This window comes from Cetorhinus maximus, chromosome 7, assembly GCF_964194155.1.
Source record: "Cetorhinus maximus chromosome 7, sCetMax3.hap1.1, whole genome shotgun sequence".
NCBI classification, from domain to species: Eukaryota; Metazoa; Chordata; class Chondrichthyes; order Lamniformes; family Cetorhinidae; genus Cetorhinus; species Cetorhinus maximus.
In genome coordinates, this window is record NC_135885.1 from 48,503,249 (window position 1) to 48,515,866 (window position 12,618).

The 12,618-nt window shown below is 42.8% G+C and overlaps 1 protein-coding gene and 1 pseudogene across 2 annotated transcripts in view; one reads left to right on the forward strand and one right to left on the reverse strand.

Annotated features, from left to right (window-relative positions):
• The window catches only part of micu2 (mitochondrial calcium uptake 2), a 515,698-nt gene that overhangs the window by 188,491 nt on the left and 314,589 nt on the right, over positions 1-12,618 (forward strand). The window lies entirely within an intron of this gene.
• On the reverse strand, positions 12,389-12,507 carry LOC144683116 (5S ribosomal RNA; annotated as a pseudogene).

Genomic DNA, 12,618 nt, shown 5'->3' on the forward strand with positions numbered 1-12,618 from the left:
TGTTAGTAAACCTATAATTACTGTATCATTAATACACTAGAAGGATATTCAGTATTTGCCATAAAGGATAACAGCTAAAAATTTGTTCAGAATAAATAGTAGCATGTTAGACACTACAAATAACAGTTGTTATATAATAAATGTCTGTCCTATTATTCTCGAATATATATCTAGAAGAAGGATTGTCTCATCAAGCACCAGCGTATAAACAGGGGGGGTGAGGCTGGTTTATATTTGTGAAGGAACAGAGATAGCTATCCTTTGCCACCAACAAGCACGATTGTTGGACATAATGTAGTTTTCCATGTTATATTAATATTCTGATTACACTACATAAATTAACAGATCAAATTATATGAATATAAACTTACATAAACGGACAAATCTCTGTTTTTAAGTTCCTAAATGATTCTAAGTTAAAGTTTGGAATTTTTCAAATTTATTGTTGTGTTTTTCAGAGTATTAGAACATTTATGCATAGACACACCAATGCAAATGAATCACTAAACAATTAGACATTTACCACATCCAGGTTTCCTCAGAAAAGAGGTGCACTTCCAACAGTCGCCATTCTTATCTGTTTTCCAGAACTTCCCAGCTGGAATTTTATTCGATTAAACCAATTTCAAAAGCCACTAATTTGCCACAGTACCTGTTGTGTAATTGCACACGTTCAGGTTAAATATCGCAGCCAGCTAGAATACCCTTCTTGAAGTGCTCTAAGAAACTTTTAAAATACAAAATTAACCCAAGCATCAAATCTGGCAGTGGGCATAGCACCTAATACATGCCAAAGGTCCTCTTTGAAGTCTGTTTTCCCTGCCAGGTATATGCGCGTCAAATGACAGAAGTGACTGCACTATATTAGTCAACTTAGCAACAGAACATAACCAACATTTTCATAAGAACTTTCCTTAAAGGTGTAATTCGAGCTTGATGCTGTGGTGACTATAAACTGCTTCTGCTCGGCTCTCACAATTTATGATATCATCAGAATATTTTGATTGAATTACATAGACGATAACTTAGAAATTGGGTGATTACTGAAGTCTTTTTGTGAGTATGATTGTCTTGTAACTCATGAGCCTCGCAGCAGTGAACAAGTTATGATGGTTTTCTCATAGCTTATAATAAAACATTGTAATTGCTGATTCTTCATAATCTATTTTTATATGTCTGTTTTTCATTCAGTACTATTTATAAAAAAAATGTTCCAAGTGCTAGTTAATACTGAGTTGCGATAAATTGAGTTTTATAAAAAAAAGCATTAGCATGGAACATTAAAAAGATTATTCAACCCATCAAGTCAGTTACGTCCACAGACAATCCAGTGTGTTATGAATTCCATCCAACCTGATGAACCACCTGAGAAAAGGTACATTTTTACTTGTTCCTAATGAGAAATTGAGCATTCAGTCTCTCTGACCCTGCAGCTTATGTTACTGACATGACACTTTCATGCCAGATTTATTATGTTACATAGAATTGCATAAAATATACAGTACAGAAATAGGACCTAACCAGGCCATGCTGGCATTTATGTTTCACTTGAACATCCTCCCATCCTTCCTCATCTAACTTTATCAACATAGCCCTCTATTCCCTTCTTCCTCATATGCTTATCTAGCTTATTCTTCAACGCAGCTATAGAGTTCACCTCAACTATTCACTGTGGTAATGAGTTTCAACATTCTCATTGCTCTCTGGATAAAGAAAATCTTCTGAATTCCCTATTTGATGACTATCTTGGTGATTATATTGATGGCCTCTAATTTTACTCTTCCTCACAAGTACATAATCTGTGTCTACTCAGAGGACATGGTGGCACAGTGGTAATGTCACTGGACTAGTAATCCAGTGACCCAGAGTTAATGCTCTGGGGACATGGGTTCAAAACCCACCATGGCAATTAATAAAAAATCTGGAATTATATAACTACTCTATAATAGTGACATTGAAACCATTGTCGATTGTTATAAAAACCGATCTGGTTCACTAATGTCCTTTCGGGAAGGAAATCTGCCACACTTACCTGGTCTGGCCTACACGTGAGTCCAATGTGGTTGACTCTTAACTGCCTTCTGATAGGGCCTAGCAAGCCACTCAGTTCAAGGGCAATTAGGGATGGGGAACAAATGTTGGCCTTTCCAGTAACGCCCACATCACATGAAAGAATAAAGAAAAAAAATCTAATAAAACCTTTCAGAATTGCAAAGAACTCTATTAGGTCATCCCTCAGTCTTCTCTTTTCAAGACAAAATATACCCAGCCTGTTCATCTTTTCTTGATTAGTACAACCTCACATTTCTGGTATCATCCTTGTAAATCTTTTTTACAGCCCCCCCAGTGCATAAGAACATAAGAAATAGTAGCTGCATATGGCCTTTGGACCTGCTGCACCATTTAATAAGATCTTGGCTGATCTTTGATCCCAATTTCACCATCCTCCCTTGTCTGATTTCCTTAGTATCCAAAAATCTATCAATTTCTGTCATGAATATATTCATTGACTGAACATCCACAGATCTGTCGGGTGGAAATTTCCAAAAATTCACAAGCCTTTGAGTGAAGGAATTTCTCCTCATCTGTCCTGTGATCTCTATATCCTTTTTATAATATGGCGAGCAGAATGTACTCTGTTGTTTTAATCAAAGTTTCTCACAGATTTAGCATAAATTCTCTACTTTTCAATTCTGTCACTCTAGAGATAAACCCTCGTGCTTGGTTTGCCTTTTTTAAGGCCTTATTAAGCTGCGCCTGTATTTTAAATGACTTATGTACTTGTACTCCCAAATCCCTTTGTTCCTCTACTCCATTTCGATTATTTTCCAACTATTATATGACTTCTTTATTTTTCTGAACAGAATATAATATGTTACACTTACCTGTGTTGAAATTCATTTGCCTTCTTGCAATTTGTTACACTCTTCCTCCATGTTGACTATCCTCCGCCCCAATTTGGTGTCATCCACAAATTTAGAAATTGTTTTTTTTAATTCCAAAGTCTAAATCATTAATATAAATCGTGAACAACACTGGTTCAGGCACCTCTTCTGTGGGACCCCACTTTTCACTTTTTGCCACACTGAATAGCTATCGCTTACCCCTACTCTCTGCTTTCTGTCTTTCAGACTGCTAGCCAACCATTCTGCTAATTGTTCCCAAACTCTGCATGCTTGGCTTATTCATTATTTCCACATGGTATTGCATCATCTGACTGTGCTTCTTCTATAACCCTCAACCCTCTTGCAAACCAGATACTTAGCCAACTCATTTTTTAAAAGTATATTTTCTTGGGGTTATCCACCTGAATCTATTTCACAAACCAAATATCATGCTGAAAAAACTCATTCTAACCTAAAGTCTTGCTTGAGGCTTTTTAAAAATTATATTTCTTGTCTTCTTGTTCTTGTTTCACTGTTTCAGCTAAGTAACCTGATTACATCTACATTGTCCAATCATCTCAGTACTTTGAAGACATGGATTATGTCTCCTCTTAATTTTGTTTTTACAGAAAAAGCACATTTAGTTCAGTGGGTCTCCTCTCATAACTACCTATTCCTAAGACATCACCACATTTGCCTGACTTTTAATTCTTTTGAACCATGTAGTGACTACACCTAATAACAACTTGCATTTATAGTGCTGTTAACATGGGAAATGTTCAAAGCTGCTTCAATTGCCAAACCAATGAAGCAGATATTAGGAGGGATGACCAAGAGCTTGGTTAAAGAGGTGGCTTCTAAGGTGGATATTATAGGAAAAGAATGAGGTGAGGTGAGAAGGAGGGAATTCCAAAGCTTGGGGCATAGGTTGCTGAAAGCACAACAGCCAGCAGTGGGGGAGGAGAGGAGGGTTGCACCAGAGATTGTGCTGAATCATCTTTTTTAAGTTTGAAGAAACTAAATTTTGGGGAAGATAAATAATTAGATTTGCATATATTGTGATCCTTTAACTCTTCCATTTTTCACATCCAGTCTTCTTTCTCCCCACCCCTCTCTCATCCTTATTGTTCACTTTTGTTCACTCTATCACTTTCACTTTCTCCCTCATACACCAAAAGCTCTCTCTCTCACTTATTCACTCGCACTATGTCCATTTTTCTACTATCCCATTGGAAAAGCCGACAGCTGTCTTTTTCAGCAAGCTTTTTGTGCATTGTATTTATTCACGTTAACAATGGATATTTTTGAAGCACTGATTTTAATCAATTAAATCCCTACTTCAATGCAACTAATTTTTTATTCAATCACGGGACTTCACGGCATCACTGTCAAGATCAGCATTTATTGCCCATTCCAAATTGCTGCTGAGAAGGCCGTGATGAGTTATCTTCTTGAGTATAAATAGATGGCTTGCCATTTCGGAGGGTAGTTAAGAGCGAACTACATTGCTGTGAGTCTGGAGTCACATATAGGCCTGTCCGGCTAAGGACAGAGGATTGAAGGACATTAGTGAACCAGATGGATTTTATTACATTTCGATAGTTAAATGGTCGCCGTTACTGATATTAGATTTTTATTTCAGATTTATTTAATTCATTGTATTTAAATTTCTGAGCTGCCATGTGGGACTTGATTCTTAGGGGGAATTTTCCATGCCCATTGGCATCGGGCATAATGGTGGGTATAAGCGGACAATATGACAGGATGGCCAAAAATTTGTTTGGTGGGCGGCCTTTCCTGCTGACAGACATCGGGAATTTCATATTAATACATCTGCATATCATTATAAGCCCAACTCACCAGAATCATCTCCCCACGTCAAATTTACTGCCCATGTCGGTGGGAAACACGCCGGTTCTGAACACAAAGGAGTCCGGAAGAAGGAAGGAGTCTGGAGAGAGGAAGGAGTGGGGGGGGGGGGGGGGGGCGGGGGGGGTGGGGGGGGGGGGGGGGGGGGGGGGGGGGGGGGGGGGTGGGGGGGGTGTGGGGGAGGAGGGTGGGTGTGGGGTGGGTGGCGGGGTGGGTGCAGGGTGGGGGCGGCGGATTGGGGGTGTTCAGGTGAATATGCAAGGAAGGGGTCTGTGGAGTCGATGACTGCCTCCTGGGGAGTGAAATGAGGGTGGGCGTGGTAGGAGGAAATGGTGAGAATGAGAGAGGGCAGAGTGAGTTGGGAGGGTGAGGTTGCGATGGTAGTGGTGGAAGGGATGGGAGAAGGAAACAGGGCACCACAACAGTCCCTCCAGGTGATTCTTCCCATCAAGGAGTCAGGCCAGGGCCCTCAGGCACCTGAAGGGAGGAAGGACGGCAGCTGGAAACCCCTGTGTCTTCCCATGGCACATAGCTACCGCGATGGAGTTCAAGTCTGCGCATATCTCCACCAGGATCTCCATGGCGTCAGCCATCCTTCCTATGGAGGCCTCCAAGGGCGCACATGTGGGCACCACTTCATCAGAGCAGTTGTGAGGACTCGGAGGCAAACACGGGCCCTTGGTGTGGGAAGAAGGTGGTCAGGGAGGTCAATGTGGATGGGGGTGGGATTCTCAGGAAGGTAGGGATTGTTCACTTTCACCTGGACACCCTGGAACGAAGAACGTTCTGGCTGGTAGGTGATGGTGGGGAAGTGGAAGATGATGCCAGGGGGGTCAACAGTGGTGGGGGAAAGGACATGGGTGACTGGGGGAGGGGAAAGGACGGGGAGCTAAAGACATACTTCACCAGTACCATTTTGCAAAATCGAAAGTGAAAGGAGCCTTATGTTGGGCAGGAACAGGTGCTGCATGGCAGTGCGATCAGTGGTGGGCCAAGGTGCAGGTCAGCTCAGATGGACAACTGTCAGGAAGATATGATAATTTCCATAATGTTATAGTCTGGGTGCTTTGATATAAGAAGAGAAGTTAGGTTTGAAATGTTAATTAGGTAAACATGAGGATGTTTCAGAATGTGAAGTGCAAAGGAAACATTTGCATTTTTAAACAAACTATATAGTGGCTTAAATTCAAAGGTCATGTATAGCTAGCCAGCCAAAGTAGTAAGAAATAAATGTTTATTTATTTTCCCCAAAGATTGCTGGTGGAATTGGTACTATGATAGATTTTTTATTAGTAGAGAGGTAAGGTTCAAAAGACATGGTGAAACAATGGGAATTTGCATTCAAAGAGGAAAATATGTATAAAGAAGAGAAGGCTGTTTGTAAGGGAGGCATTTTGAGATCTAACAAGTGTGAAAAGTCTTTGTCTATGCCTCAAGCTGCTGTCTTCAAAGGGCTAAAGTGAAGAAAACTTACTTTGAACTCGATTTGTTCAGGGTATCATGTTTCTATGCCTGGGTCTTTTAAAATCTATGTGTCTTACTGTTGCCTTAACGAAAGCATAACTGGGAGTGTGATTGATTAGGGGATTTAAAAGTTACTTTATAGTAATTTGTAGATCTATGTATGTATTTAAAATCATTTCTCTTATCAATAAATGTTTAATCTAGTTTTGTAAAAACCTATAAGACTTGATAGTCTTATTACTACTGAATTCAGGGCACACATCTCGAAATTTATACAAACTACAAAACAAGTTGTGGCAGTTGTTTCAAGTTTCCCTTTGGGATTTGAACAACTCAGCATTTACCATCGGCTGTGCCATAACAACAACTGAAAGAGAACCCCAGCAGGCAGCATTGAAAATGCTTGGAACATTGAGATGGGCGTGATGGATGCAGGATCCATGGACGTGGGAGAGTGCTTGCACAAGGCTCTGAAAGGCCCTGCCACACACATACTTCCCCCTCCAGAATTATTCATGGGCTGGCTGCATGCAGCTGAACTGCTAATGGGGGGATGCAGGGCAAGGGCTCGCAAAGTCTGTAAATGAAGCTTGAAGACACTAATACACATATATTCACTTTCACTGAATAATTTTCAGATTATAAAATGACAAAATATCTTCATCCATGCAACCACTTGTGATCAAAAATTCTTAATTTTTCTAGGCCTCTGCTTCTAGGTGTTGCCCTGACATCTGCAACAGGGGTGGAGACAGCCTGTGCCATGGTTGGCCCTGTTGCCTCTGATGACTTTGGCATGGGTCCTCTGGAGAGTTGAGGTCTTGGGGGCCCCGGCTTGCTTTGGCTATCCTCCAGTGGGACAGCTGCTCCCTCTGCGGTGACAGAGGACAAGGTTGAGGGAGTCACAGGCAAAGGCGACTTGGAGGGAGAGGATAGCCTCTGAGATTCCTGAGGGGATGACCTGGGGTTTCCAGCTGCCACTCCTCCTCCCATCATGTGCCTGAGGGCCCCAGCCTGACTCCTTGAGGAGAAGAGCACCTGGAAGGATGTCGGGGTGCCCCGTTTCCCCCTCGAATCACCACTGCAGGAGCTTGCTCATGGCTACCGCAATGGAATGCAAGTCTGCGCGCATCTCCGTGTTCTGCTGGACCAGGATCTCCATGCTGTACATCATCCTTTGGAGACCTCCAAATGCGCACATGTGGGTACCACTTCATCAGGAAGCAGGCAGATGCACTCCTCCAACTCACGTGCTCTCTGTTGAGGGCTTTCAACAGCTCTGTGTGATGTTCCCCCACCTTCTGCTGATTCTCCACGATGAGTTGGAATGTCGAATCCAGAGGCTCGTCATCTGTCTCAGACCTCCTCCGACTGCTGGGGAGATGGGCTGAACCTGCCTTCTCCTGCTGCAGACAAGTGTCCGTGCAGTGACCACCAGATTGTGAACCTGAGCCTGCTCTAGATCTAGGTCCCTTTGAGGTGTGTGTCTCTGCGTTGGTGGAGGATGTGGATAAGCGCCATGAGGAGTCCTCCAGGCTGCTTATTTCCAGCTCTTCAATGGAGGAGGTGTCCCCTTGGCTGGAGGTGAGGACCTGGATGGAGCTGAGGGACTGGCTGGCTGAGGGTGTTGGTCATTTGGCAGAGCTCCCTGTGAACCAAAGTAGAGATAATTAGTGCACGGCAGCAGAGTCAAAAGCAGGAGAGAGAGCACTCACATATGCGTTGAGAGAGGGATGATATGGTGCAGGATCCCCATGTGGGTGTTCGCCACCCTCACCGTAGGCACAGTCCAGGTCCTCACCAGTCAGCGCAATACACGCTTCTCAAAGTGAGTGAAGGGCCTAATGTGGGCCACTCCACTCCTGGTCTGGGACCTCTCCCTGCTGCTGTGAGCCAACTTCTCCTGCATGAAAACAGATGGAGAGTGTGAGCAGGACACATGACACTGCATGGAATGTTTGTGTGGTGAGTGGAGCCATGGATAGGCTGAGGACACAAGCTCCAGAGCATATGAGCCTGATGGAGATGTGCAGATGTGTGTGAGAGTTAATGGTGTTGTCCCTTGATGTATGTGATCCCTGTGGATGTGTGATGGGTCTGTGAGTGTGTGAGTTGAGAGTGCTGAGCAGAGTCACTTACCCAGGCGGAACAGATCAGACCATTCATCCTCTTTCAGTGCTGGGTGGCTGTCCTCTTTTGCAGAGCATTGGTGCTGACCACCCCTGCCACCGCCTCCCATGCAGGATTAGTGACCTTGCTTGCTGGCCTTCACCCAAGCAAGTTAGAGGACATAACAGCAGGCCTCCAAGGCAACCAGAAGGTGTTCCAGCGACATGTCACTGAATCAGGGAGCTGCAGGCTTCTTGCCTTTCGGGGCATTAACTTCTGTGCAGCAGCCCTGGCCTTGAAGCACTGTGAGGTGTGTATGTGTGGTTGCACTTTAAATGTGAAGTGTGAAGAAGCAGCGAGGTGATGGCATGGTGGGTGAATCGCCAGCGAAATGGCGTGTTTGCTGTGAATTCATGATTACTGAGGCAGGATTGGGACGATATGGCGCAAAAACCCGCCATTGCAGCCAGCAGGTAAAATGTCCTTTTCCTAGCCCATTATCGCACTGAGTGCATATCTGGGACGATTCCACCCTTAGTTTAATACATAACCACTATAGTACCATAACCTTGCTATAGCAAATCACTTTGTATTAATGGAGAATATTAAGGTATTAAAACAGCTTTTCCTGCTAAGTTATGAGTGATGGAGTCTAAGGCAATCATTTAAAGTATGTCAAGAAGTCTGCTGATTATTCCTAAGACTGACCACAATGACACAGCAGTGATTTGGATTCTTGTCCTGCATCACCACATCATGCTAGCTGAATAGATGAAATCATGGAAAGGAGAGGAATAATTTGAGAATGAAATGATCTTTTCAAAAATTACTATGTTAATACATGGGCTAAGTGCTTCTCCTGGCCGTCAAAGCTCTACCCTAAATAAATATCAACTCGCCCAGAGTTGTGCAGGCACGGTGTCTTGCCCTACACTAAGCTCAAATCATTTATCATCTATGCCCTCATTGACCTCCATTGCCTCCCTTGTTTCAAAATCCTTGTCCTTACTAACAAATCCTCAACCACTTCACTGTACCTTTACAATCTCCTCCAACCCACTGACCCCTTTTCACAGAGATAAAAACAAAAAACTGCGGATGCTGGAAATCCAAAACAAAAACAGAAACAGAAATACCTGGAAAAACTCAGCAGGTCTGGCAGCATCGGCGGAGAAGAGCACGTTTGACGTTTCGAGTCCTCATGACCCTTCATCAGAACTAAGTAAAAATAGGAAAGGGGTGAAATATAAGCTGGTTTGGGGGGGGTGGTTGTTGGGACAAGCAAGCAGTGATAGGAGGAGATAACCAAAAGATGTCACAGACAAAAGAACAAAGAGGTGTTGAAGGTGGTGATATTAGCTAAAAGAATGTGCTAATTAAGAGTGGAGAGCAGGACAAGCAAGGTACAGATAGCTCTAGTGGAGGTGGGGTGAAATAAGACTAAAAGGGCATAAAAGGTATAGATAAACAATGGGTGGAAATACATTTAAAAATAATGGAAATAGGTGGGAAAAGTAAAATCTATATAAATTATTGGAAAAAACAAAAAGGAGGGGGAAGAAACGGAAAGGGGGTGGGGATGGAGGAGGGAGTTCAAGATCTAAAATTGTTGAACTCAATATTCAGTCCGGAAGTCTGTAAAGTGCCTAGTCGGAAGATGAGGTGCTGTTCCTCCAGTTTGCGTTGAGCTTCACTGGAACAAGGCAGCAAGCCAAGGACAGACATGTGGGCAAGAGAAAAACAGAATTATCTGGAAAAACTCAGCAGGTCTGGCAGCATCGGCGGAGAAGAGAAGAGTTGATGTTTCGAGTCCTCATGACCCTTCAACAGAACTGAGTAATATTAGGAGAGGGGTGAAATATAAGCTGGTTTAAGGTTGGGGGGTGGTCATCTCCACCTAAATCATCTTACTTCCACCTGGATCAGCCCACATAGCAAAGTACCTTTTGGAATGTTCTTGCTGGAGTGTTCTAAAAGCGCAAATTGGCATAAAGCCTGTAGGTCTTCCCATGTGTTGTAAATTTAAGAATTTTGATATTGCAGTTTGACTAATGCAATGCACTCTCAATTTTTACTTTGGAATTTAGGTTAAAGAGCGTAACCCCAGATCTTAACTGGGAGTAATAAATATGAAAGGACATTTAAGGAGTCATGTGTTTGGATCGTGGAGATTTTATCCTGTTCCTAAATATTCTCATGGCTGGAAAGCAAACTACAACAATCCTTATAATGCCATTATATGCAGTAACATTTAAACGAAGCAAGCACAACCACAAACACCATAATGTATAATTTGATTGCTGTTCAGTATAAAAGCTTAAATTGTTTTATATCCAAAATGTATTCTCTCAATTTTTTTAACCCTTTGCTGATTTTAACATGCACCTATACATAATCACACAACCTCATGCTCTGTGTGGTGCTTGGCAAAGACTTCAAACAAGACCAATTGGCAGTACAGTAAGGGTCACATTACTGTAATATAAGACCAAAATGCCTGCTTCTTTAAAATGATTTTAATCACTAATTAATTTGATTTTTTGAACAACAGAACAGCACGACTTTGCACATAAGTAAATAGTGCTCCTGTACTGCTGGATTTTTCTTGTTAATTGTGGGTTTCCCCCATCCCTTCCCCTCCAAAGTTTCACGGACACCCCAATAAAACTGGTCCCCGTATTCTTCCAGGTAAGCTGAAGAAAGACACAAAAGTGGGCTTATCGTATTTTTCAGTATACCATGAATTTGGTTAAAAATCCTGTCAGTACAGTTGACTGAATAATACTAATGCATCCTGGGGAATGCACAATCTCAGTGCAGCTCAGCACCCCCTACTATAATCAAAGTCCAGGTTTTTGGAAGTGGCTGAGAACTTCAAGGTTAAACTTTAAAGAATATATTAAAAAGACAAAACATAATTCAGTGGATACAGTTTTGGTTAAACCCATATTTTACAGAATTGAAATTTTAGTTGCTAAGGGAAAAAAATGGCAGATGAAGAACGTAATTCAGAAAGCAATTGGAGTGATTTGTGAGATTCAGGTGACCAGATTGTGCAAACAGAAGGTGATGGACACTTATTGTTTGTCTCATAGTATACCACCTTTAACATTAAAATACCACCATTAACATTAAAATACCGATCACAGGATTAATGAGCGCTGCAGGAGTTTTCACTGAATTGAATTAGGATCCCTTCTTGATGTATCTTAACCACCTAGACTTTGGTGTATATGGCATAATTTCAACATTTCCAGGTGATACAAAACTTGGAAGTATTGTGAACTGTGAGGAGGATAATGTTAAATTTCAGAAGGACATGGACAGGTTGGTGAAATGGACAGACAAGTGGCAGATAAAATATAATGCAAAGAAGTGTGAAGTGATTCATTTTGGTAGGAAGAATGAGGAGGGTAAATAAAGGGTACAATTCTAAAGGAGGCACAGGAGCAGAAGGACTCGGGAGCACAATCTTTAGAATGATCAACCTAAACGGAGTTGGTGTATTTGGTGACCACTTTGGTGCCTTCGGAGAAGGCGAGTTTGGCCAGTTCCCCTGGCAGCATGAGGCGGACGGTGCTCTGGATCTCTCTGGCCGAGATGGTGTGGCGCTTGTTGTAGTGAATGAGGCGATGCGCTCGAAAATGTCGACAACAAAAGAATTCATAACACTCATGGCCTTGGATGAGATCCTGGTGGAAGGTTGGATCTGACTCAGCACCTGCTTGCGAGATTTTCTCCACTTCTTAGGCAGCTTCTTGGTGTCTTTAGTCAGCGACTGTTTAGGCACCTTGCGAGACACACCGCCCTTGGCTGCAGCCGCCACATCAGGATTCCACTCAACTTGGACCAACTCACGTCAGTTGAGTCTGCTTAGTTTCTGAGATCAGGCGTTTTCAGATTAGTATGGCCGTAGGAAAAATGCTTAATCCAGCCGATTTCAGATATCATGACAGCGAATAAACTCAGGGGCAATAACTGGGGGAGGGAATTCGAGCCTGTGCCTCTCCATCAGTCTCTCACACTCGCACACAGCAAGCAATCCTCACACCTAAAGCCCACTCCTACTGCACCTGGTATTCCCAGGCAGCCATCCATCCAAGTACAAACCAGGCCTGAGTCTGCTTAGCTTCCGAGATCAGACGAGATCGGGCGTTTTCAGACTAGTATGGCCGTAGACTTAAAATCTTCATTAATTTGTAGCAAATTGCCGCCCTGTCAGGGAATTGAACCGCGGTCTCCCGCGTGACAGGCAGGGATTCTAACCACTAAAAAATAAGTTAAACGGGTA